Source organism: Aethalodelphis obliquidens, unplaced genomic scaffold (assembly GCF_003676395.1).
Source record: "Aethalodelphis obliquidens isolate GAN/ISIS:26980383/991018 unplaced genomic scaffold, ASM367639v1 scaffold24, whole genome shotgun sequence".
Lineage (NCBI taxonomy): Eukaryota > Metazoa > Chordata > Mammalia > Artiodactyla > Delphinidae > Aethalodelphis > Aethalodelphis obliquidens.
The window spans coordinates 17918376-17944628 of NW_020837968.1; positions in this window are offsets into that span (position 1 = coordinate 17918376).

The following is a 26253-nucleotide window of genomic DNA, read 5'->3' on the forward strand; positions in this document are numbered from 1 at the left end:
CAAAAGGGAGCTAGCAATTGCCTGCCTCACAGTGTCTTTGGGAAAGTTAAATGGATTAAGGTTTGTGAAAGTCTTAGCAGAGCTTCTGGCAAAGAGCGAATGCATGAGAAAGTTTGCTGATACTCTCGTGGTTTTGCTCCCCTTTGGGGTCCAAGGCTCTCGGCAGCAGAAAATCAAAGAAAGATGTCACCCCAGTGGGCAGGTGGCCTCCGGCTGGCTGGCCTCCAAGGCATATGGTAGTGTGGGTCCTTCTGAGACAGGCTGGGATCTGGGACCTGGGACCCTTTGCTGCAGTGCTTGCACCTGGACAAACGTCTCCTCAAGCAACAAAATACAAGGAAACTATGAGCGACTAAAAATAACTACATGCATGTGCAGTTGGGGCAAATTATGGACAAGATACAAAAAGACCAAAAAAACCCAACTGCCACTTCTGAAGAGCTGGGAGCACGTCTGGAGAAAAAGCAGGGCACTGTGCACACCCCCTGCACACATCACCACCGAAGGAGTGGGCAAAACACCTAAGCCGCCCCTCCTGCCTGCCCCTTGGACACATCCCCACCCTCACCCTACGGAGGGATCCAGCTCAGCCCCCCTTGGGGAGCGAGCAAGGGAACCTGTTACTGGTTCTCGCTGCCCCCTGCTCAGCAGGGGCCCCAATAAAGCCTTGCCTGAATTTCTTATCTGACCTTTTATCAATTTCTGTTGATTAAGGAGGCCAAGAAACCTGGTTGGTAACACTTCCAGAAGCCCTGCGGCTCCTTACAGGCATTACTCAGTCATCCTGTGGTAGAGAAGCCAGGAGGCGGCAGGAATTGTTTTCTTGGTGGAAGAGCCCTGGCACGAAGAGGTGGAGGTTTCCCAAGCCTTCAAGAAGGCAAAACAAATGAATCACACCAAAAGAGCAAACCAGCAAAGGGACCTGGGTTCAAGCTCCAATTCTTCCACTTTGTGAATTCTGTGATCCTTGGGAAATCCCTGAGACCTCTTTGAGGCCCAGTTACCTCATCCTGTCTCTCTGGGGGTGACAGAGATGAGGGGAGATATGAGGGTAGTACCATGAACAACCTTATTTTTTGGTAGCTCAGAGCAGGTGCAATCAGTCTGTCCTTTTTTCTGGAATAACACTCTATGAGGGCCCGTGCACACCTGCTCTTGGCTTTCCTGTGTCCTCCTGCCTTGCACTGCTCTGCCCCTCTCTTCTTCTCCTTTTATACCAACCCCCCACCTTGTAAGTACCTGCCCCACCCTTGGGAGATGCTCCTTCCAGGTGCTTGCCAGGCACTAGAGAATCAGTATCATCATAGCCCCTCTTGAATCCCACCCAGCCCCGCTCATGCTGGAACTCTCCATATTGAAAACTCTTTTCCAAGTAATGAACTACTGCAATACCAAAAGGGGTTTTACTCTATTCGTTCTGTGAGATGATGAATGTGATGGGGCGGGACCCTCAGAGGACGGCCAGGTAAAGGGCCGCCATCTTGTATAGGTGAGGCAGGGCTGAGGATCGTGGCCTCAGACGACCACCTTAAGGGGTCGGTCTGGAGGCAGTAATGGGATTCTTCAGATCCAGCCACTCTCTCAGGCAGGTGCTTTTTGGATCAGTGACCTGCCCTGGGGAGATGGTTGCTGCCCACGATCAGGAGATGCAGTGGGTTCTCTGACTAACATGGGAATCAAACCTATGACTTCTACTTCATCAGCACCACTAGTCACAACCCACAAAGCGAATTAGGCATTGTGGCCAAACAACACGGCCACGCATTCTTTGCAGCAACTCCCATCACAAGGTGGAGTCTATTGTTTTCCCCTTTGAATCCAGACTGACCTGGTGCCTGGTCTTGACCAGTAGGGTGCGTAGAATGTGGCACCGTGTGACTTCCAAGTCTGGGCCTCCAGAGGCTTTGTGGTTTCTGCCCTTGATTTCTCGAAACATTGCTCTGAAACTGTCAAACTGGAGACTGGGATCAAAGACCTCATGGCCCAGTCACTCCAGCTGCTAAGCTCAGTGATCCTGTTGTCTGAACGGCCTGAGTGAGTCCAGGTACAACTAGCAGGAGAACTGCCCAGTCAGTCCACAGAATTGAGAGAAATGATCAATTACTTAAGCCCCTCATCTGGGGCTGGCTTGTTACACAGCCATAGATAACCAGTATAGGCACACATGTGCATCAGCAGAGAAATTTGAGATTTGGGCCTAGCTGGGAACTAGCCCAGGAGGTTTAGAGGTGGGACAGCCTCAGAAATGTCCATTCTGATAACATGGCCACATTTTACTTGTAGGCCCTTCAGGTTTACAAAGCTCTTTCACAAACATTATCTCCATTAATTCTCACGGCATTCTTGTGAGGTTAGGGGGTGTTGTAAGACAGGCTCCCCAGGGATGAGGCACAAGTGATGGAAATGGTTCCCAGGGGAAACCACTGAGGGGGTGTTGGAGAGGAGAGGGAAGAGGAAGGAGCCAACCAAGGGTATGAGGTTTAAGGCCAAGTCCCACAGCGGGGGCCGATCCTTCAGGAGAATACTGGAGTCTGAGCTATGTTTCCTGGGACAAGAGACCCAGAGATTCAAACTTCTGCATCCCTTAGTCATTGACTAAGGGCTCCCTGGGTGGGGATGGGAGGGTGCAGAGAGAGAGAATCAATTCCCAGACATTTCTTGCTTCTTTGCTTTGGGGGACAGTCTTTTGAAAAAGAGCTGCAGGTACCGGCTGTTGGAAGCAACGTGTGTAGCAAAGCCGGGGGCTGCTCCCTTGACATCACCACATATGCCACAAAAGGGAAGCTTGAGGGTTTCCCTGGTGGCGCAGTGGTTGAGAGTCCACCTGCCCATGCAGTGGACACGGGTTCGTGCCCCGGTCCGGGAAGATCCCACATGCCGCGGAGCGGCTGGGCCCGTGAGCCATGGCCGCTGAGCCTGCGCGTCCAGAGCCTGTGCTCCGCAACGGGAGAGGCCACAACAGTGAGAGGCCCGCGTACCGCAAAAAAAAAAAAAAAAAAAAAAGGGGAGCTTGAACTGTGGCTGAATCTAAGTCTTGCCAGAATACTCTGTGATCCTTCCAGAACGTGAGCGCGTGGGGGGCCCGTGAGGAGTGGCTGCAAGCCCGCAGCCCACTCACCCCCTGTCTGCCCTGGGAGGTTGGCAGGAGACAGTTCTCGTGGCTTCTCAGGTTCTGATGAGGTCGGAGGCCCTCTGCCTTGCCCCACCTGCGGTAGAGCTGCCGGCTCTGACACAGCTTGACTGCCCGCGGCCTGGGCTTCTGTTCTTGTATTCTTTTCTGAGGAGGTCTGTCAAATGCGGCCACAAGAGGAGACACAGGAGAGGCTCAGAAACAAAGTTTTTTATACTCACAGGTCCTAGAGATGGGAGGTACTGCTGGCCCTGCAGTGCCACGTGGGGAAGACACCAGGGTGGTCAGGAGGCAGAAGACAGAAGTGAATCATCCCAGAGCCTTTACTGGGGTTTCTGCAGGAAGGCAAGGCTTAGGACCAGCTAATTTGAATAACATGGGCAGGCGTTGGGTCATAGGGGTGCCTCCCGGCTGCCTGGAACCTGGCTCTGGGATGATTAAGCAGAGGGATATTCCCTAGCCTCAACCCCGCCCGGGGCCACGCGGAGGAGGGGGGCCTCTGGATTGCTTAGTCTGCAGGTCAAAAGCACGCTCCCTGCTGAGCCCTTGGCCATCTCTAAGAATTAGCAACCCAGGAAGAGGCAGAACATCATCATATACCGAAAATTGAAAATGTTTATAGTGCAGTTTCTCAGCAGCAGTGTCCCACTCTGTGCTGTAGTCGGCTGACCCCTTTTGTTTGGTGTGCCCCTGTGCAACTGCAGGAGCTGGCCCCTGGGGCGATTCTCACTCCCCAGAGTTAGTGTGTGAATAATAAACTGCCCGAAAAAAAGAAGATCTTTGTTTCTTTACAGGCTAAAGCTTTTCTTGCCCTGTTCTTGACAGGGAGATGCACAAACACGGATGCAAAACATTCTGAGGGACTCTGAGTAGAACACCAACATTGTCAGGTATAATGTGCAAATATCACCTCTTTTTTGAGCAGAGAAAACATAGTCTCAGACCAATTATTATATGGATTATATGGTCAATGGTGAAGCTTGGACTAGACCCCAAGTCATCCGACTTCAAGGTCATTGCTCTGCCGATAGAATATGCTAAGCAAGGTATACCCAGACTACCCTGAATATCTAGGTCCAAGCAGAAACCCAGGTGGTAGAATCTTTCCTGGGCCAGAAGCTATATTGGAGCTCTGGGTCTGTCACAGCTGTCAATAATCAGTGCCTTCCCGCAAGGATTCAGTGGTGGGAGCCGCCCAAGACAGGGCTTTCAGGGGAGAACTTTCTAGAAATGGCTATGTTTGATATCACTGTGGTAAAACATAAAACACGCCGTAGCCTCAGGGCACACTTTTAGCAACTGAAGTGGTTCTCCATCCTCACTTGGGGGATCCAGCTGTCACTTAGTTTCTGGTCTTGGGTTCCAGCCTGTATTTCTTCTGTGTGAGCAGAGGTTAGCCTCTATGCGTCGGCTCCTTTAGTTGTTGAATTAGAATGATGGTGACCTTTCTGCTCTGTTATGACCTTGGAAAAGCACTTTGCTTCTCTGAGCCTCAGTTTCCTCATTATTAAAATGAGAAGTTGACCTAATTGTTCTTCTGGGTCCTTTTCAGTATGATTGTTTGATTCTTGACAGGAACACTGTATGACTTATCATTAGCAAACTTGAAAAAATCAAAATGACAAGTGTTGGGGAGAAACTACATCACAACCTCAGCTTTAAAGCCTCCTTATGTGCCGTCATTTGAAAAGTTACATTCCAATTAATTTGAATTGTCATGCTTTCAAAATCTGCCTTTTGTTGTTCATATCAGCAACTCACATTCATGCTATATTTTTTAACTGTTTATTTTGAAATAATTTCAGGTTTAGGAAAAACATAATACAAAGAATTTCCATATACCCTTCACTCACATTCTCTAAATGTTAAAATTGTACCACACTTGCTTAATCATTTGTTCTCTATCCATCTTCACACAGACACACAATTATTTTTCTGAAATGTTTTAGAGTAAGTATTGACCTCTATGTATTTTAGTGTTTATTTCCTAAAAATGAGGACATTCTGTTATGTAACCACAGTGAAGTTATAAAAGTCATGAATTTAACATTGTTACAAATTGAGTGGAAGACCTTATTCAAAGTTTGCCAATTGTCCCACAAGTGTCCTCCCCCTGGTCCATGATCGCATGTTGCATTTATGTCTTTTTTTTTTTTTTTTTTTTTTTACATACACGGGCCTCTCACTGTTGTGGCCTCTCCCGTTGAGGAGCACAGGCTCCAGACGCGCAGGCTCAGCGGCCATGGCTCACGGGCCCAGCCGCTCTGCGGCATGTGGGATCCTCCCGGATTGGGGCACGAACCCGCGTCTCCTGCATCGGCAAGTGGACTCTCAACCACTGCGCCACCAGGGGAGCCCCCAACACGTGTTTTGAAATGTCTTTACATACACATTCAGTTACTTACTCTTACTTGCTGTGTAGACTTCGGAAGTTTTAAAATAGAGATAATAATTTGCCTTCACAGAACTGTTCAGAAGATTAGAGGAAGTAAAGTGGGTAGGGTCCCAGGCACTCTTCATATCCAGCAGGTGTAATTTAGCGCTTTTCCTCCCACCTGTGTGCCTGCCACAGGCTGTACATGGGGTCTTCTCTCTCTCTCTCCTTTGGCTACTGCTCGAACCTGTCTGTGTTGACATTCTTATTGCTTTCTGTTATACTCAGGGCAAGTGGAATTGGAGAACACTCCACTGGATTCGTTTTAGATTATAAATAGAAAAAGTATTGCATTTACCCCAGCCGCTTGTTACTGAGGCAAGCAGTCCTGAACACAATAGGACATGACAACAGGAAATGCAGCCTGAAGAATAAGCAATTATTTGCTGCAAAGAACTAAAATAAGGACATCAGGTAGATACCAAGAGGGGCTCTTGTCAGGTTTTCATCAGCCTTGTTGGGTGTGGAGAGTAAGTGGCAATTATAAATATGACTTCCGTGTGGCTCCGTGTCATTGCTCTCTGTGTCCTCTTGTTGAGTACTGGCTCGTTGAACTCAGTGCGTTTGTTTGACACAGCGAACCTGAAACAAACCTGGAGGGGGCCTGTCTACCTGCCCTCCTCCGTGACTAAGTAAGTCCTGGGCTTGGCAAGAGGGAGTGGTCGTCATCACACCTGCTCGTTGAAAGAAGTGTGGCATCTTGCTGGTCAGGACATACAAAACCCAGACGCATGAGGCTGGGTTCTGCTGCCTGACTTAGCTCTTCTCATGGGGAAAGTCAGCTCCAATGAAAGGAGGGCAAAAAGCGGGCTGGGGAGCCCAGGCTGGGGCGTTGGTCCTCTTGTGCCCAGTCAGCTAATCTTCCACCCTGGGTGCTGCACCCTAGGAGTGGGCTGGGGAGGCACTGGAGGAGGGTTTGGACAGCTTTGCTCTCAGTCCAAATTTAGCTTCTGAAGTATAGGATGACCTGACTTTTCCACCTGTAAAATGGGGGTTTTGTCAGGTTCACTGAGAGGTAAAAAGTGACCCACAGGTCGGCGGCAGCATCTTGCCTCCTCTCTGACTGTACTCCTGCAATTCTGTTTGAGGTCTGATTTGCCTCTTATCAAAAACAAATGCAAACTGGCTCCTTTAGTAGTGCCAAGAAGCCACTCACAACAAGTACTGGGTGAGCTCATTCACTCTCGTGAAGGTTCAAGGGCCCAGGAAGTGGTGTCAGAGTGCACACCGCCCTCCTCTGATCTCGGGTGGCCTCAGCCTACAGTGGCTTGAAGGAGGATTTTGGTTTCCCAGCCAGAGATTGAAGTCAGGCCGTGGCACTGAGAACGCTGAATCCTAGCCACCAGACCACCAGGAACAGTGGCCAGTGACAAGGCCCCTGGCCCATTGGCTTTGTAGAAATGAATTCCCACAAAGAGATGGAAAGTAGTAAAACAAGAAAAAGTGTTTATTAGGAAGAAAAAGTGTACGTGTGGATAGACACACGAGTGGGCTCAGAGAAAGCGTTGCGCACTTGTGGTAGTTTGAATCACACATATGGGGCATTTTTCTTCCATGTTTCCCCTGGCCAATCATCTTACTTTGCCTGGCTCTGAGTCCGTATTCGATTTATCTCAGGGTCCTCCCATGTGTGTGCACATCTCTTAACCAAGATGGATTCTAGCGAAGAGGCCTATGGGTAGGCTGACATCACCTACTGTGGAGTGGCAGCTGCTCCCTTTTGCCTTTCTGTGCATGTGTAGTCTGGAAGGTCTCCTTGACCTGGAGAATGAGAAATATGTGGTCTCTATCTCTTATCTGGGCAGCGCTCAGCTTCTCCTCCCTCCTGCTGTTGTCTTCATGTTGGAGTACCTGTCCACAGGGGGCAAACTCCAGCTGCTCACCCTGGGGCCCCTCTATCTCCTGCCTCACCTCCACCTGGTAGGCTTGCCCCCTGCCCTCTCCCCACTCTACTGCACCCCTGCAGGGTATTCTTCCTCCACATCAGAATCAAGCCTGTTGATTGGTGTTTCCCTCCGGAGCACAGGAGGGCTCCCTTTCTCTTCACAGATAGCAGCTACTTTTGAGCTTCACTGTAGCTCCTCCCTTTGGCTTAGCCCCATGTGGGGGAACACTTGTTCTTTAAGGTCAAATCAAACGTCACATGGTAGACACAGGCCCTAATTGGGAGAGTCAATCACAGTTCATTGCAAATCCAAATCCAGAGTTTGGATGCAGTCTTGCGTCAGGATGGCTATGATTTTATCATAAAGAGTTGCGAGGGCACTTAGAAATTATGTATTTCACTGTTTTGTTTTTCAGTTTGTGTTTTGCAAAAGCAGTTAGTGAGGCAAGGACAGCAGTTTAAAAAATGAGATGAAATTGATTAAAAACAGTACAAGATAGATTAGAGCACCGCAAACAAGATGAACTTTATGTATTATTTTATGAGACTTCTGTTTTGATTGTATGAGTGTGAAAGCCTTGTATATGGGACCATAAAATCAGTTTCTTATTGAGATCAGTCTCAGAAAAATTTGAAAACTATGGATTCCACTTCATTGTTTCCCAAACTCTCTTCTCTGGATCATCTGCATCAGAATTACCTTAGGGAGGGCTTGTTAAAAATGCAGATTCCGGCTTTCTCAGCTTGGTGAGCCTGTGAGGACCTGAGGTGCCAGGGTAGCCTGGGCACCGGGAGCCAAAGCAGGTTTCAGGAGAGCACCAAGGTAGCCCTGGAGACACCTCACTGCTGGGCAAAAGACCACTGCCCTTGGCCCCCAAGTTCCTCCTCTGCCAGCTGGCCCCAGCCCCTGCCCGGCCCGTCCTATGTAGTGCGCTGGCCCACACTGAGGTGCGCTGCGTAGCAACGTGCTCCTTCGGGTTGTGAAGACCAAGATAAAGCCGTGTGGCTGACAGGGTCTCGGTGCTCTGGCTGGGTGTCAGGCCTGAGCCTCTGAGGTGGGAGAGCCAAGCTCAGGACATTGGCCCACCTCCCAGCCCCACATAATATCAAACGGTGAAAGCTCTCCCAGAGATCTCCATCTCATCGCTAAGACCCAGCTCCACTCAACGACCAGCAAGCTACAGTGCTGGAAACCCCATGCCAAAGACCTAGCAAAACAGGAACACAAAGCCACCCATCAGAGAGGCTGCCTAAGATCATAATAAGTTCACAAACACCCCAAAACACAGCACTGGACACAGTCCTGCCCACCAGAAAGACAAGATCCAGCCTCATGCACCAGAACACAGACACCAGTCCCCTCCACCAGGAAGCCTACACGACCCACTGAGCCAGCCTTGCCCACTGGGGGCAGACACCAAAAAAAATGGGAAATACGAACCTGCAGCCTGTGAAACGGAGACCACAAACACAGAAAGTTAAGCAAAATGAGAAGACAGAGAAATACACAGCAGATGAAGGAGCAAGGTAAAAACCCACCAGACCAAACAAATGAAAAGGAAGTAGGCAGCCTACCTGAAAAAGAATTCAGAGTTATGTTAGTAAAGATGATCCAAAATCTTGGAAATAAAATGGAGAAAATACAAGAAACGTTTAAGAAGGAACTAGAAGAACTAAAGAGCAAACAAACAATGATGAACAACACAAGAAATGAAATTAAAAATTCTCTAGAAGGAATCAATAGCAGAATAACTGAGGCAGAAGAATGGATAAGTGACCTGGAAGATAAAATAGTGGAAATAACTACCACAGAACAGAATAAAGAAAAAAGAATTGAGGACAACCTCAGAGACCTCTGGGACAACATTAAACACACTAACATTCGAATTATAGGTGTCCCAGAAGAAGAGAAAAATTGAAGAGGTTATAGTTGAAAACTTCCCTAATATGGGTAAGGAAATAGTCAATCAAGTCCAGGAAGCTCAGATTGTCCCATACAGGATAAATGCAAGGAGAAACACGCCAAGACACATATTAATCAAACTATCACACATTAAACACAAAGAAAAGATATTAAAAGCAGCAAGGGAAAAACAACAAATAACATACAAGGGAATCCCCATAAGGTCAACAGCTGATCTTTCAGCAGAGACTCTACAAGCCAGAAGGGAGTGGCAAGATATATTTAAAGTGATGAAAGGGAAAAACCTACAACCAAGATTACTCTACCCAGCAAGGATCACATTCAGATTTGTCGGAGAAATTAAAACCTTTACAGACAAGCAAAAGCTAAGAGAATTCAGCACCACCAAACCACCTTTACAACAAATGGTAAAGAAACTTCTCTAGGCAGGAAACACAGAGAAGGAAAAGACCTACAGTAACAAACCCAAAATAATTAAGAAAATGGTAATAGGAACATACATATTGATAATTACCTTAAATGTAAATGAATTAAATGCTCCATCCAAAAGACATAGACTGGCTGAATGAATAATAAAACAAAACCCGTATATATGCTGTTTACAAGAGACCCACTTCATACCTAGGGACACATATAGACTGAAAGTGAAGGGATGGAAAAAGATATTCCATGCAAATGGAAATCAAAAGAAAGCTGGAGTAGCAATTCTCACATCAGACAAAATAGACTTTAAAATAAAGACTATCACAAGAGACAAAGAAGGACACTACATAATGATCAAGGATCAATCCAAGAAGAAGATATAACAATTGTAAATATTTATGCACCCAACACAGGAGCTCCTCAATACATTAGACAAATGCTAACAGCCATAAAAGGGGAAATCAACAGTAACACAATCATATTAGGGGATTTTAACACCCCTCTTTCACCAATGGACAGATCATGCAAAATGAAAATAAATTAGGAAACACAAGCTTTAAATGATACATTAAACAAGATGGACTTAATTGATATTTATAGGACATTCCATCCAAAAACAACAGAATACACTTTCTTCTCAAGTGCTCATGGAACATTCTCCAGGATAGATCATATCTTGGGTCAGAAATCAAGCCTTGGTAAAGTTAAGAAAATTGAAATCATATCAAGTATCTTTTCCAACTACAACGCTATGAGACTAGATATAAATTACAGGAAAAAATCTGTAAAAAATACAAACACATGGAGGCTAAACAATACACTACTATATAACCAAGAGATCACTGAAGAAATCAAGGAGGAAATCAAAAATTACGTAGAAACAAATGACAATGAAAACACGATGACCCATAACCTATGGAGTGCAGCACAAGCAGTTCTAAGAGGGAAGTTTATAGCAATACAATCCTACCTCAAGAAACAAGAAGCATCTCAAATAAACAACCTAACCTTACACCTAAAGCAATTAGAGAAAGAAGAACAAAAAAACCCCAAAGTTCACAAAAGGAAAGAAATCATAAAGATCAGATCAGAAATAAATGATAAAGAAATGAAGGAAATGGTAGCAAAGATCAATAAAACTAAAAGGTGGTTCTTTGATAAGATAAACAAAACTGATAAACCTTTAGCCAGCCTCATCAGGAAAAAAAGAGAGAAGACTCAAATCAATAGAATTAGTAGTGAAAAAGGAGAAGTAACAACTGACACTGCAGAAATACAAAGGATCACGAGAGATTACTACAAGCAACTCTATGCCAATAAAATGGACAACCTGGAAGAAATGGACAAATTCTTAGAAAGGCACAACCTTCTAAGACTGAACCAGGAAGAAGTAGAAAATACAAGCATACCAAACACAAGCATTGAAATTGAGACTGTGATTAAAAATCTTCCAACAGAAAAAGCCCAGGACCAGATGGCTTCACAGGCGAATTCTATCAAACATTTAGAAAAGAGTTAACACCTATCCTTCTCAAACTCTTCCAAAATATAGCAGAGAGAGGAACACTCCCCAACTCATTCTACGAGTCCACCATCACCCTGATACCCAAACCAGACAAAGATGCCACAAAAAAAGAAAACTACAGGCCAATATCACTGATGAACATTGTTGCAAAAATCCTCAACAAAATACTAGCAAACAGAATCCAACAGCACATTAAAAAGATCATACACCATGATCAAGTGGGTTTATCCCAGGAATTCAAGGATTCTTCACTATATGCAAATCAATCAATGTGATACACCATCTTAACAAATTGAAGGAGAAAAACCATATCATCTCAACTGGATAGCTACATGTAAAAGAATGATATTAGAACACTCCCTAACACCATACACAAAAATAAACTCAAAATGGATTAAAGACCTAAATGTAAGGCCAGACACTGTAAAACTCTTAGAGGAAAACATAGACAGAACACTCTATGACATAATTCACAGCAAGATCCTTTTTGACCCATCTCATAGAGAAATGGAAATAAAACCAAAAATAAACAAATGGGACCTAATGAAACTTAAAAGCTTTTGCATAGCAAAGGAAACCATAAACAAGGCGAAAAGACAACCCTCAGAATGGGAGAAAATATTTGCAAATGAAGCAACTGACAAAGGATTAATCTCCAAAATTTACAAGCAGCTCATGCAGCTCAATATCAAAAAATCTTTTGAGAGAATAGAGTGCACCAGGGAGACAACTATGATTATTATAAGCAGGATAATTCCTGATGTTTGGAGTGCACTTTGGAGCCATGGTCCTCAAGACCCAAACCAATCAAAATGAAATAAGTCCAAGAAAGACTCCATTGAAGGAGTCACCTTTTAAGCCAAGTCTTTCTCAGTGACCTTATGTAACTGAGCTTCAACTTCCCCAGAAGTGTTATTTCAGGTGCAGCAGGAGGTGCTGGCCACAGCACAGACACCTCCTTGCTTGGCTGAAGGATAATCAAGGGCTATCCTGTTATCAAGAACTTTGTTCAGAGAGTCTAAGTATTCCTGTTGGGTATCTATTGCTTTAGCAGCAGATTCTGCAGTATCTTCAAGAGTTAAGGAGAGGTTCCTGGTCATAGACTTATTTGCACCTACTCCTAGTCAGGATAATAGAGATCTGCAAAAGGAAGCTAATTTTGAACAATGAGTGCCTCTTGGTAATTCCCATTTGAGTCTGTGGTTCAGAGATGAAAGATGACAGCCATGGAGGCCAGAAGAATTCAAGGTTCTGGAGACCACAGAAGTGGTTTTACTTTGGTTACCATTGCCTGTTTCCCTTTCTTTGTCTAGAGCCTGGACAAAGATTCCCCAGCTCTGAGGTTGTTAACAAGAGACAGGGAAGCGGACCTCCACGGTTAGAGAGTTTGACACAGTGGGGTGGGTCTGAGTTTGTTCTAGAAAAACTGAAGCATTAGAAATCAGGGAGAAGTTTGCCCTGACCAGAACCACATAATCACCAGGGTCATGGCAAACCCAACAGTCATTTGAGTGTTGGACTACCCCCCTTTACAGTGGTCTGAGATATGTGAACAAAGGTATTATCTTTTCAGACCATGGCAAGGCAAAAGGTGGACAAAAGAATCATAAAAACCTTTATGGAAAATGACGGTCGGAGAGGGAGGAGGAATGGAAAGAATGTTCTTGATCGGATGTCTCAGGACTAAGCAGTCTACCTAGACGTTGGCTACTTCTCTTCCTAGTCAATTTGATTCTGAGGTCTCCAGTGTTTGCACAGGTGTCAGGTGTAGCCTTTTTAGTTGCAAAATATCCACCCAAGTTTTGACACCTTGTAATTTGGCAGCAGTATTGGTGACCAAGAGTTCTTGGTACAGTCCTTTCCATGAATCTCAATTTTGCAAAAGCATTAGAGTAAAACAACTGTCTGTAGATGACAAAAGACTTTAAAATGCCCATGATTAAAGATCTGATGAGCATTCATTATAATGGAATTGACAAGAAATTTGATCATTTCTGTGACACATAACATTTTGATGATAACTGGAATTAAGACTGATAGCATGCCATGACATATCAGACTTCAGGAAACTCATAAAATTTCTGAAACACTTATAACATATACCTATACAAATACCACATAAAGAAGACTTAGTATCACTTCTTATTTGACAATGCTTCTCATGTAATTTAACATATCATTTAAGCCTAATTAGTTTAACATCTCCCTTTTTATAAGGAGATGTTCCTTTTTTTCAGAACAAATATTTTGAGAGGTTCCAGGGGTTCTCTGGAAAATCCCAAATTTAATTGAAGGTCAAAAAAACTTCATCTAGAATTAGATTTGGGGAAGTTTGTCAAATATCCATTTAGCCAAAGTGACAATAGAACACGCTAAAGGCAAATACAGAAGGTTACACAGTTGTGAGCAAAACTTAGCTTTTTTAATATTGAGAAGACTGGGTTTTCTTAAGTAATCAAAGACATGATAAAGACAATGTGAAACATGGTAAGTTATTTTGGTAGGACACAAAATTTGTGATGTCCAGGCATATCACTTAAAAGGTAAAGAAAAACCTTTGTTTACAATTTCTTATTATAAGCAGACCAAAATTCCAAAAAGTCTTTCTCCTTTTAGCAAGAGAAACCCAAATTCTAATTTTGTACCAGTAAACTTAACATTCAAATTTACATTTTTTTTACTTAAATAAATTCATTCCAATCTTAGACAGCTTGATCACACATAACTTTCAAAAGATTCCTTTTCCACAAACCTTCCACACTTTTGTACTGTTTCCCTCCCCCTCCCCCCTTTTGCTCATTCTGGAATAATCAATCATTCTACTTTCCTTATCAGCTTTTCATACACAGTTATTTCTTTTCACTCTTATTATTTCTGAAGAGTTTTTAATAGATTTTTTTTTTTTTTGGCTGCATTGGGTCTTAGTTGCAGCATGTGGGATCTTCGTTGAGGCATGCGGGATCTTTCATTGTGGCACGCAGGCTCGTCATTGCGCCACGCAGCCTTCTCTCTAGTTGTGGCATGTGGGTTTTCTCTTTTCTAGTTGTGGTGCACAGGCTGCAGAGCACGTGGGCTCTGAAGTTTGTGGCACACAGGCTCTCTAGTTGAGGCACATGAGCTCAGTAGTTGTGGCGCACAGGCCCAGCTGCTCCGTGACATGTGGAAACCTAGTTCCCTGACCAGGGATTGAACCCACGTCCCCTGCATTGGAAGGAAGATTCTTTACCACTGGACCACCAAGGAAGTCCCTCTAAGGACTTTTAATTATATATACTGATTAATTTCTAGACGTATGTTCTTCCCCATAGTAAAGTTTCCATGTGACACAAAACATGTTTATTAATAATCTCACATATCTTAAGTTTCTCTGTATCCAAAAGTAGATAAACTATGTTCAGTATTTAATACTCCAGTATTTTATTTTACTTGGAAGTGATCTAGATATTCAATGACTATCGTCATTTAATTTAACTTAGCAAAACTCTAAGGTTTCAGGATAGGATACCAAAAATATTTGTGTAAATGGTTTAAGTAAACATACCTAAAACATAATTATTGCTGAAAGTTCACCTAGAAATTTTTATCTCACTTACTTCTATTTAATTCACTTGTTCATAACAATTATTTTTAGATTACTCATGAAAATTTCATGAGATATTTCATCATCTTAGGTTATTTTTCTTGCTGACAAATTCTGTAACAGAGATAACATGATCTTATTTGAGAATAGAAATATTATATTTAATGCTGATAACTCTAAGGACATGCTTATTTTAATTAAACCAATCAACTGAAACTGGTTTTAATTACCAGATTTTCCCAGATCATATGAACTTGAAAATCATCTGGGTTAGTTTCTATTACATTTCTGAGAGTTTTAGGAATACTTAACTCATGTAAGTGCTTAATTTTCTTTGAGCCAATTAAATAGAGCTCTATTATAAACTAATTTTGGCAATACTATCTGGAGATAGAAAAATGTCTACAACACATGTATACAGACACACTTAAACATACAGATGCAAACAGAGACCTTAGAATTTCTAGCCATGAATTTTAGCCATGAATCGGGTGCAATAATATAAAACTCACTAGTTATAAAAGAAGTTAGATCTAAATTATGTTTCTGGCAGATAGAATGAGTTAAGATTACCAGCTCAGTTGGCTAAAGCATTTTATTAATATTTGTGAAGACACATGATTTTTCATTTGCCTAAATTCTGAAGTCTCCCTCATCCTTTCTCTCCTTCTGAAAAAACCAGCTCTCTGAAGTTTGCATTTCAAAGAGATGGCCCTCAGTTTCAAGAGAAGACCAGGTAGAACATTTACATATCAAAGGCACAGAGAAAGAATGAGAGTTTCTCCAAGAAAGACTTTTGTTTCCTAAGGCCAGAATTTTAACTATACTTACAAGCCTTTTGACATGAATAGGGAAGGTTTTGGGGCTGGTTAAAAAGGATAGGCTGGCTTTGAACTGTTTCTAGAGCTGCATTCCTGGTTTTCCAAAGATTTGTAAGATAAGGACAGTTGCTTTTAATTCCTTAAGGAATTGGGTTGTAACTTAAATGATATCAAGGGGCTGATCCACCCATCCAGCTACATTATCTTTTTTTCTTCTTCTTTTTTTTAGATTCCACATATAAGTGAATTCATACAGTATTTGTCTTTCTCTGTCTGACTTGTTTTATCTAACTTAATACCCTCTAGGTCCATCCATGTTGTCACAAATGGCAATATTTCATTCTTTTATATGGCTGAGTAATATTCCATTACACACACACACACACACACACACACACACACACACACATATACATATAAATTTATCCATTTCACAAATCTTCTTTATCCATTCATCTATCGATGGGCACTTAGGTTGTTTCCACATCCTGGCTATTGTAAATAATGCTGCAATGAACATAGGGGTGCATATATCTTTTCAAATTAGTGTTTTCATTTTCTTTGGTAAATACCAAGGAGAGAAATTGTTGGATTGTATGGTAGTTCTATTTTCAATTTTTTTAGGAATCTCTATATTGTTTTCCATAGTGGCTACACCAATTTACATTCCCACCAGTAGTGCATGAGGGTTTCTTTTTCTCTACACTTGTTATTTGCCTTTATGATAGCAGATATATTGTTTGCAACTATCTTCTCCTATTCAGTAGGTGGCCCTTTTGTTTTGTTGATAGTTTCCTTTGCTGAGCAAAAGCTTTTTAGTTTGATGTAATCCAATTTATTTATTTTTGCCTTCGTTGCCCTGGACTGAGGAGAGAGATCCAAAAAAATATTGCTAAGACGGATGTCAAAGAGTGTACTGTCTATATTTTCTTCTAGATGTTTTGTAGTTTCAGGTCTTACATTTAAGTCTTTAATCCATTTTGAGTTTATTTTTTGTATATGGCATGAGAAAGTAGTCTTTTTTGATTCTTTTGTGTACAGCTGTCCAATTTTCTCATCACCATTTATTGAAAAGGCTGTTTTCTCCATTGTATATTCTTTTTTTTTGAAGTATAGTTGATATACAATGTTTTGTTAATTTCTGCTGTACAGCAAAGTGATTCAGTTACATATATATATGAAGTTCAACTCACTTTTCTGTCCAGCCACATGTAGCTGCAAATGGGGTCTAACCCACATTTATGTCGGTCCATATTTTAGGGTTCCCTACCTGACAGTTACCAAGTCAACTTCTCAGGACACACAACAAGACAAACTAAAAGGTAATGGCTGCCCCTGGGAGAGAAAGGATCAATAACCAATGGGTCTGGATTTGAAAAGGAAGGGACAACATGAAATTTTATTTTCCTCCTTCAAGTGGGCACCTACAGACAGAGATTCAGGACAGCTGATTCTGGTAAGAATTCACACTCTTAGCCAACTTTTGCCAGTTTCCCCAGGATCCCAGCTGGAGGTGCCAGTATCTACCAGTACTTGGTAAGGTTTTCCATTCATTTGAATTTTAGTTTCCCTTGGTTGTCTAAGGGAATAATGTAGCAGTTTACCAGAAAAACCCTCAGAGTCCCATCAACCCTGGGAGGGGTCCATACAGGGTTCTCCCTTGAAATAAATATGGCGTATCTGTAAGGCACTAACTTGGCAGGCTTTTGTTTATGGTCATGTAGTCTCTTCAGAGTGGAAAGACAGTTTAGACAGTATTAGTAGAATGACTACTCAAGTAAAAAAGAATAGAGAAGGACAGTAGGAGTTCCAAAAGTCTTATAGTCTTTTGTTTTTGGTACCTCTTGTGTCTTTAAGTTTTCATTACCCTTTTGAAACAAATCTTTTAATAAAGCTATTTTGGAATTTTGGACACTTTTTGGAGGCTTTTGTATGCAAACTAAGATCAGTATCCTCTTCTGTTTGTTTGATTTGGGAGCCCTTTCTTTCAAGTACATTTATTAATGATCTTGTCTGATTGAAATGTTCCTCATAATGGCCATTGTAATCCTGGGTTGTCTTAGTAAGATTTTGCCATTTTTGGATATCTGTATCTTTCAGGACCACAATTCTTAGACATAAAATCAGAAGGTGGCACAGTCAAGTCTTTGGAACTTAGTGATCCCATTTCTTTAGCTAAGCCTTGGGTCTCTTGCAGCCAAATTTATACCTAAGAGGAATGTGCCTCTGGGCTGGGGATTATGTTGTGTCTTATAATGTACCTCGTTGCACGGAAATTATCTTGAGGTTGGTGGTGAGTTAGTGTCAATCGAAACTGTTCTCTAACCAACACTGTCGTCTTAGAGTTAGGTGGCTGGTGAGTGCACTCTCACCTTTTAAGTGCTCGATCCATGCCCACAAATTTTGCAGTTTTGGCTTTCAAGATTTCCATGAGCAATAGCCTTTACCACATGTGCACAGCAGCAGTAACCAAAGAGATGTTACCATGGACTGGCCAGCAGGAGGCCTTGTGTGTATCACCAGCAATTCCCAACGTGGTACTGGAAACTGGGGAGAGGACTGAACCAGTAGACCCTAATGAATTGGGACTGAGTACTGGGATTCCAATCAAATGGGGAACTGAAGACTGAACCAAGGGCTAGGGACTTGGGTTCTTGGTGGAACCATCTGCTGACTCAAGCTGACCTGTCCTGGACTGAAAAGACAATTAGATCCAGAGCTCAATGCAAAGAGAGAGGAGCTCAGAACCGGGACGAACTTACCCACAGCCCTTGGAAACGGCAAGACAGAGGACTCAAAGTGTTCATTGGTACCAATGCTTGTGATTCTTATTGTCCCTGAGGCTGTCAGAAGTCTCCTTCATATACTGTCACTGCCAGAAGAGTTTTGTTGTAAAAAGAAACAAAATTCAACTTAGTACATTTTAAAGATCTTACTGGCTTTAATCAATGATTCATGAATCGGGCATCATCCCATCTAGCAGATAGAAAGGAGCTCTGACGAGCTGTACAAAAGGAAGACTTTTATAGGCAGAGGGGAGCAGGACAAGGAAGTTATACCAGCAAAAAGTGGATTGGTTGTGGCAAGATCACTTTCCTTTGGGGACAGCAGGGGTCTATCAGGCAGACGACCTCACTAGTGCTGATCAGGTAATTTCTGATTGGCTAGTTTATGATTTCATTCCTGGGAGAGAGGAAACTGTAATTAAATTAACTGTTAAGTCTTGGTTTGGTGGCATGAGGCTTGGCATAAGCAGCTACATTTTGGGCCTGTTGTCTTTAACACAAGTAATGATGTATAGAAAGCAATTAGACCATAGTCTGCCTTCACAGAAAGAGCACAGCAAATGGGATCCATTATCATGCTAATTATTAGCAGGGTAGGAGCAGTAGTCATATTAGGGATAGTATGAGGACATAGCCCTCACAATGTTTTACGTCAATCAAAGACCTTTAGAAAGACTTGGTGTTCTGGTTATCCGCTTAACAAACTACCACAAAACAGTGGCTTAAAATAATAATCATCATTTGTTTTGCTCCTGCATCTGGGGTTTCACTGGACTCAGCTCTGCAGATTTTGCTCAGGGGTTTCCTTATGGTCACAGTCAGGTAGTAGCATCTTCCTTCTGGTGCCTGGTCTGGGACTTAACCAGCTGGGATCTAGAACAATGGAGGCTCCTCAGTAATCCGTCTCTCTCTCTTTCTCTGGTCTCTCACTGTGTCCTCCCCACAAGTTGGCCTTAGCCCAGCTGAACCTTCTTATATGTCCATTGGACTGAAGGTCCCCAAGAAAGATCAGCAGAAGCTGTGGGGCCTTTTCTGAACTTGTGTGGGAGGTGACAGTGTCACTCTGCCACATTCTGTTTGTCAAAGCAGTCAAAAATTTCCACCCAGACTCAAGAGGGGGGGCCCTAGACCCCATGTTCCGATGGCAAGCAGGCTGAAGGACTTGCAGACATGTCTCGCAGCCTCCACAGCTGTGGCGGAACACATAATAGCCAGATAGTGGGACTCACAGGCTCCTGGCATCCCAATTAAGTCTCTGGATTAAACACCAAAACATGAATTTATGATTTAACAACCTTATATTGATACATTTCTCATAAGAGTTGATCTTCCAAGTCAATATTCAGAGTCTTCATTAGACTCAAAACAAATGCTGGTCCTTTCCACTGCCAAGACTTGGGCCTTGGTGGGAGCATTTCCTAAAACATAAGGAAGAAACACAACTTCCCTTTTAGCACTTTGCAGGTCTGGGAGAGGCTGCTCCATCATATAAAATGGGTTATTTTTTGTTGCCTTTTTCCTTGAGTGAAAAGTATCCCCAAAACATTCATAATCACCGCACAACTAAGTGCACTGGTAAATACAGGGCTGGAGAGAGCTTTGAAACATGAGTGAGAGGCATGGTTGTAATGGGATGAAGAGAGCTCAGGATGGAGACACCATTGCCAGGGTTTGATAGACAACCGGTGTGCTGAACAGAAAGCTGGCAGGCGGTGGGTGAAAGTAGGCACTGCCAGGAGGCAGTGGCACTCCTCTGCTGGGTGATTAGGCAACAAATCCAGTGAGACACTGAGCTTCCCTGGGTGTGTACTGAGTGCGGAAATGTGTCAGGAGTCTGCGGCAATCCAGCTGTGGTTGACATGATTAACCCTTTGGTGTGTTCATGATGTTGGAGACCACTTCCACTCCCTTCCGTCACATGCAGAGTCTTAGCGTGGGCTCTGGATGTAGTGAGGAGAGCCCTTGGCTTATGGAGACTGCTCTGAGGGAATGATCTGGATCAAGGGGTGTCTGGTTCATTAAAAAGATTATTAGCACCCTCCAAGTGGGTAGGGGGATCCAGTGGGAGTAGCATAGGCATGGCCCTGCCCTCATGGAAATTTCTTTCAATTTGGGGGAGACAGATCACAAAATACTAAATCTATCAATGGCATGTGGGAAAAGTCAACAGATGACTTCAAATAGTGATAAGTTGTGCTGTAGTGAGAGCAATGGGGGAGGTGTTGGGTGTTGGGAAGGTGTTGGGAACTACTTTAGAATTTTCTGGAAAAGCCTCTTGGAGGTAAAGACTTCTGAGCTGAAACTTGAAGAATAGAAGGAGGCTGGCCTGTGAAGACCTGGGTAAGGACCTTCTGGCCAGAGAAAACAACAAACATAGAGGCCCTGGGCTGGGAAAGAGGCCCAGCAAGGAAGCCTGGAGTGCTGGAGCATGTTGAACAGCAGGGAGAGGGTGGAGCTGAGGCTGGAGACTCAAGCTGGGCTTTGTAAGCAGTCTGGATTTGATTCTAGAGGCATGAGAAATATTGACAATTCAGACCTGTCAAGTTCACGGGTATGTTTAGTTTGGAGAAGAGGAGGCAGGGCGCGACAGAATATCCATTTTCAGAAACGTACTTTGTGTCACACTGATGTCTTCTATACAGTTTTACCATTCCAGGTCGACAGACCTTGTGATGGTAACATTTACACATCTCAGATGTGTGCCATATATCTTCGTATTCCCAACTCACATCAAGATCTTAGAACATAGTAAATGTTCAATGAACTTTAACTCAAAAGGACAGAACCACGTGGCTGTAGGTAGTTGATACAGACGCCGCATAGGAATGATGGCATGATAAAGCTGTCCTGGAAAGGGACTGGCTACTTTGGAAGATAAAGAGCTCCCAGAGCTGAGAGTGTTGAAGCTGGGATGGGGGCATCCTTTATGAGGGATGCTGTAGCAGTGACTTGTGACCCCTATAGAGTAGTGTGAATAAAATTATGGTTCCACTATCTATCCTAAATGTCTTCTTCTAGGCTTGGACAACTCTGGAGCAACCGGGCATGAGCTTGGTGGGCTTTGGGATTACTCGACAGCCTCAGGTGTGAAATCGGAGGTGGTGGTCCTCTGCTAGGTGTATTCTGGTGGGCTTGACTGCATAGCATTTGACTCAGTCTTCTTTAAGATTGTGTTACTCATCTGGCCTCTCGGAATCCAAGTCTGTACAAGCGACTCAGTGGTGTTCAAGGAGTGTGGAAATGGAGACCGTCTGCTCTCCCTCTGGAGATCCTGATTTCAAAAGGAATCCCTGTGTATTCCTTCAGGCCATAAGTCCTAAACGCTGCTTCATTCCACATTAATCCTTGGACATATCCTTTGGATTCCTAGAACACCGATGAAAAAATTAGACAGTATCTCCAGTCCTGAGGGTACCTAGGAGCAGAGCATTAGCTGGAAATCTGTAAAGAGCTCTGGTCAGTACGGAAAGCCCATGGGAGGTCTCCTATCTGAAACACTGAGAGCAATTCTGACACAGGTGAGCCGGGTATATGGTCCAATGTGGCAAGGTAGGTGAGTAGATTGCTCTGGTTTTGACCTTGATCCACAGTTGCTAACTAAAAAATAATGTTTATTAGTACTGCACTTTTTGGATACAATTCTACATCATTGCTGCCCGTCTGACATTTGTGAAATCTTGATTCCTCCTTCAGCACTTCAGGGCTTTCTTTTAGGGGGCAAATATCTTCTCAGGGAGGCTTTCCCTGTAGGCCTTCATTTTATGTTCTCACCTAAGGCTTTTACTTGTCTCCCTGAATGATTTTGGCATTGATTGCAGGACCTCCTTGGCTCCTAGGATATTAAGTCCGTAGTTTTTCTAAAGGAATATTTCCTGTTTCCATTGAGATTACGATGACTTATAGTACTTAAGAGAAACTGCTAAATTGAACATTTTACATTTCAGTTTTCTTCTAGAACTCTCTCTAGGTAGGCTCCATAAATTCAGAAGGCGATATGAGTCCAAAAATGGTCATATGTATTCTGAGGTCCAGTAATGAGTTTAAAGAAACTCGTCGTATCTTGGAAAAGAGGTTAGTATTCCTAGGAAAGCTACTGAAAATTCTTTTGGGAATTCATAGAAGGAAGTGCTGATTAAATTCAATTAAACAAATTCTGTCTACTGTTGAATCTACAGTATACTAAGCTAGGTCCTGTGGGAGCAACAAAATAATTAAATGGCCCTGTTTATTGAGTGCTTAGAGTTTCACTGGGGAGATCACCAAGGGGCTGTAAAACATTAAATGATCATCCAAGACACATGGAATGAATCATTGGCTTCATCTGTTGGAACAGGCACTGAGTTGTGCTCTAAGCAGCCATTAAGCAAGTGTGCACATCAAACCAACCACCAACGAAGCCTTCTGATAACACACGTGCACCGTCCTTGGAAAAGTTTTCAAACTTTTTATTTTGAATTAATTTTAGAGTTACAGAAAGATTGCAAGGATAGTAGACAGAGTTTCTGTATAGCCTTCACTCAGCTTTTCCAAATGAGTCTCCGTAGAACACTACTGAAACTAGGAAATCAACACTGACACAATACTATTAACCAATCTCCAAACCTTGTTTAAATTTTGAAAACTGGCCCATGAATGTCTTTTCCTGGTCCAGGATCCTACATTGTATTTAGTTCTCATGTCTCCTTAGTTTCCTCCAATCTGCATCTCAAGAAATTCTTATTCAGTAGGTTTGAGGTGGGTCCCAGGAAAGTTTCTTTTTCGAAAGCTTCACGAATGCATGTCCCCCAGTAGGAAATCTCTGCTCTGGCATATAAAGATAAGTAATGCCAACCCTAATATTAATAATATTACCATTTCTAATAATAGTTAATATATATTCAGTGCTTTGTGTATTCCAGATACTGTTCATTTGTGTTGTATTTTCTGTTCCTTTAGTCCTCACAACAACCCTTTGAGTTAACTTCTGTTATTATCCAAATCTTTCAAAAGAGGAAACTGGGGCAGAGAGAGCTTAAGTTACTTGTCCAAGGTCACATCGTTGTTAAGTGCTGGAGCTGGGATTTGAACCCAACTAATCTGGCTCCAGAAGCCATGGAGGATCGTCATCACTGCATTGTAATTCCTCTGGTGGAAAATGGCCATTCTGTGATTGCAAACTCCAGAGATCTATGGCGTAGTAGATGATATATGAAACATAAATAATTATGGCAGTGCTGTAATAGAATTATATTCACAGAGGAGGAAATCGTATCCCTGCTCTAGAGAAACTAACAAAAGCTTTCTAGAGCAGATGACAACTCAGCTCAGGAACAATTCACCAGCCTCAGATGAGATGTTTGCCAGAGGATAAGGACAGTAAGAAAACGACATTCCAGGAGGACAGAACAGAACAAAAAGGCAGAGGGGAGGGAAAGCACCCGCGTTCCCCACAAGGATGGCCACAAGTGGGTCACACGGGTGTATGGGAGAGTTACAGGGGTGAGGCTAGGATGGCAGGCATGAGGGATGGATGTGAAGGGACCTTGAGTGGCCTATTTCTTGCAGATGAGAGATCTGAACCAGGGGATTTTATAAAAATCAAAGTCAGAAGAATGGAAGATAGACCTCAGGATTGGGTCTGATGAATCCTATTTGCATGGGTTATACACTCAGTGTGAGCTCTAGATCACAGTGTCAGAGGAGGCCAGGACATGAAAAACCACTCCATTTAAGATGAAAATTTCTTCTGGTTGTCTGTGGGGAGGAGCAGGGAGAGGGAACTATCTTTATGTTAAATTGAAACTCTGATGGTGAATACGTTAGCTTTCTCATGAGGTAGGTGTTAGCTCTGTCACATGGTGTTCTAGTTTGGGCTCCCTCAGAAGTAGACCCAGAGGTAAGGACTCTAAGGCAAGTGGTTTATTTGAGAGGAGCAGGAGGCACCAGAAGGGAAGGGTGAGTCATGAGACAGGGGAGGGAAGGCAGCCCGTGGAGGGTGTGTTATCAAGCCGGCCTCCTCTGTGGGTGTCTGGAGCTTAATCCTTAGGGTAACTATGGATAATAATGTGAAACATACTCCTAGATTTATCCCACCTGAGGGGGGAGGGATCTGGGGTGTTGATACACCAACTCCTGTCAGTCATTAGTTGAGGGCTGCTCCAGGGCTATATTAATTCCCCACTCCTGCCCCAGCCCCCTCAGTCTACAGAGAAAGCCCTCAGGCAAAGAGATGCATATACTTGCCCTTGGAAGTTGGTAAGCGTTCACCCAAGTGTTAGGGCGCCAAAGATATGGATGGGGCAGCAGCAGTGTCTGCTAAACACAGGGTGGCTAATCTAGGAAATGTGCCATGTTGAGTGAATAAGGCTTATGAGCAAAGACCCAATAAATATTTTAAAATGGAATATTGAAATGACATACTGTGACATTATCATAGTCTCAGAGGTTTAACTTGTCCGTCACAGATGGTGATAAAAGTTCACCAAGGGCTGGCTGGCAGGGTAGTCTCTGTGAGAAGGTTTATGATGACGGTGAGGCCCGAGCCAAGGAGAAGGTAAGCCCTGAGAGGCAGAATGAGGCAAAAATCACTAGAATGTGGCAAACTGGTGTATCCAGAGAGAGCCTCTGCCTGGGAGGATGTGAGAAGACCTCACAAAGGACACGGAATTCAGCTCCGGAGTAAAGATGGTTAGGATTTGAAGAGGCAAAGGTGGAATCCAGGCAGAAACAAAGTCCACATGTTAGAAGTGGGACCAAGCAGGGAGACTTCAGTTCAGTTAAAGAGAAGGATCCAATGTAGAAAGTGTGGGAGGTAAAGCTAGAAAGAAAAGTTAGGGTGAGACCAGGGAGGACTCTCAAATGCCAGATTAAGGTGTTCAGACCTGTCTGGAGGGCAATCAACAATTGTCTAGGGCTTCCCTGGTGGAGCAGTGGTGGAGAGTCCGCCTGCCGATGCAGGGGACGCGGATTCGTGCCCCGGTCCGGGAAGATCCCACATGCCGCGGAGCGGCTGGGCCCGTGAGCCATGGCCGCTGAGCCTGCGCGTCCGGAGCCTGTGCTCCGCGATGGGAGAGGCCACAACAGTGAGAGGGCCGCTACCGCAAAAACAAACAAACAAACAAAAAACAATTGTCTAATGTTTCTGAGAAAAGGAGGTACTTGCATGGAGCAGTACTGTTTGAATATTAATATGGTGCTTTTTTATCAGAGGAATTTGAAGATAGAGATGCTGAAGGCTAGAATGTCTTATGAAACTTATAAAAGCTCAGGTCATACAGTAGAGGAGGGAGGTAGCAATAAAGTGGAAATGCAGTGAAAAGACATATGCACAGGACTGCAAAAGAAAAATCAATAGGAAAGGGGGTTGGTATGGTGGGGGAGTTGGTGCTACGAATATGGAAGAAGAATGGCAGTGCTGAAGAATAGGAAAGTTGGGATAAGGGACAAATTTAGGGGGAAACAGATGAGTTTGGAGTGATTAAATGCTGAGTTTGAGCCTCATGTGTCAGGGGCTGGGCTAGATGCTTCGGCGACTTTAAAGATGAATCAGACACGTATACTCTGTCCACAAGATACTCTGGTCTAGTAAGCAAATTAAGACATATTCTTAAACAATTATAACACAAGGTAGAGAAAGTAGGTGTGAGTAACTAGAGAGGTGCGAATGATGGAGTGCTCTGTGAATTCACAAGAGGAAGAAATCCCTTCCAGCTGCAGGGATTTAGGGAAGGCTGCGCAAAAGCATTTTAGCTTGATTCTGAAAAATA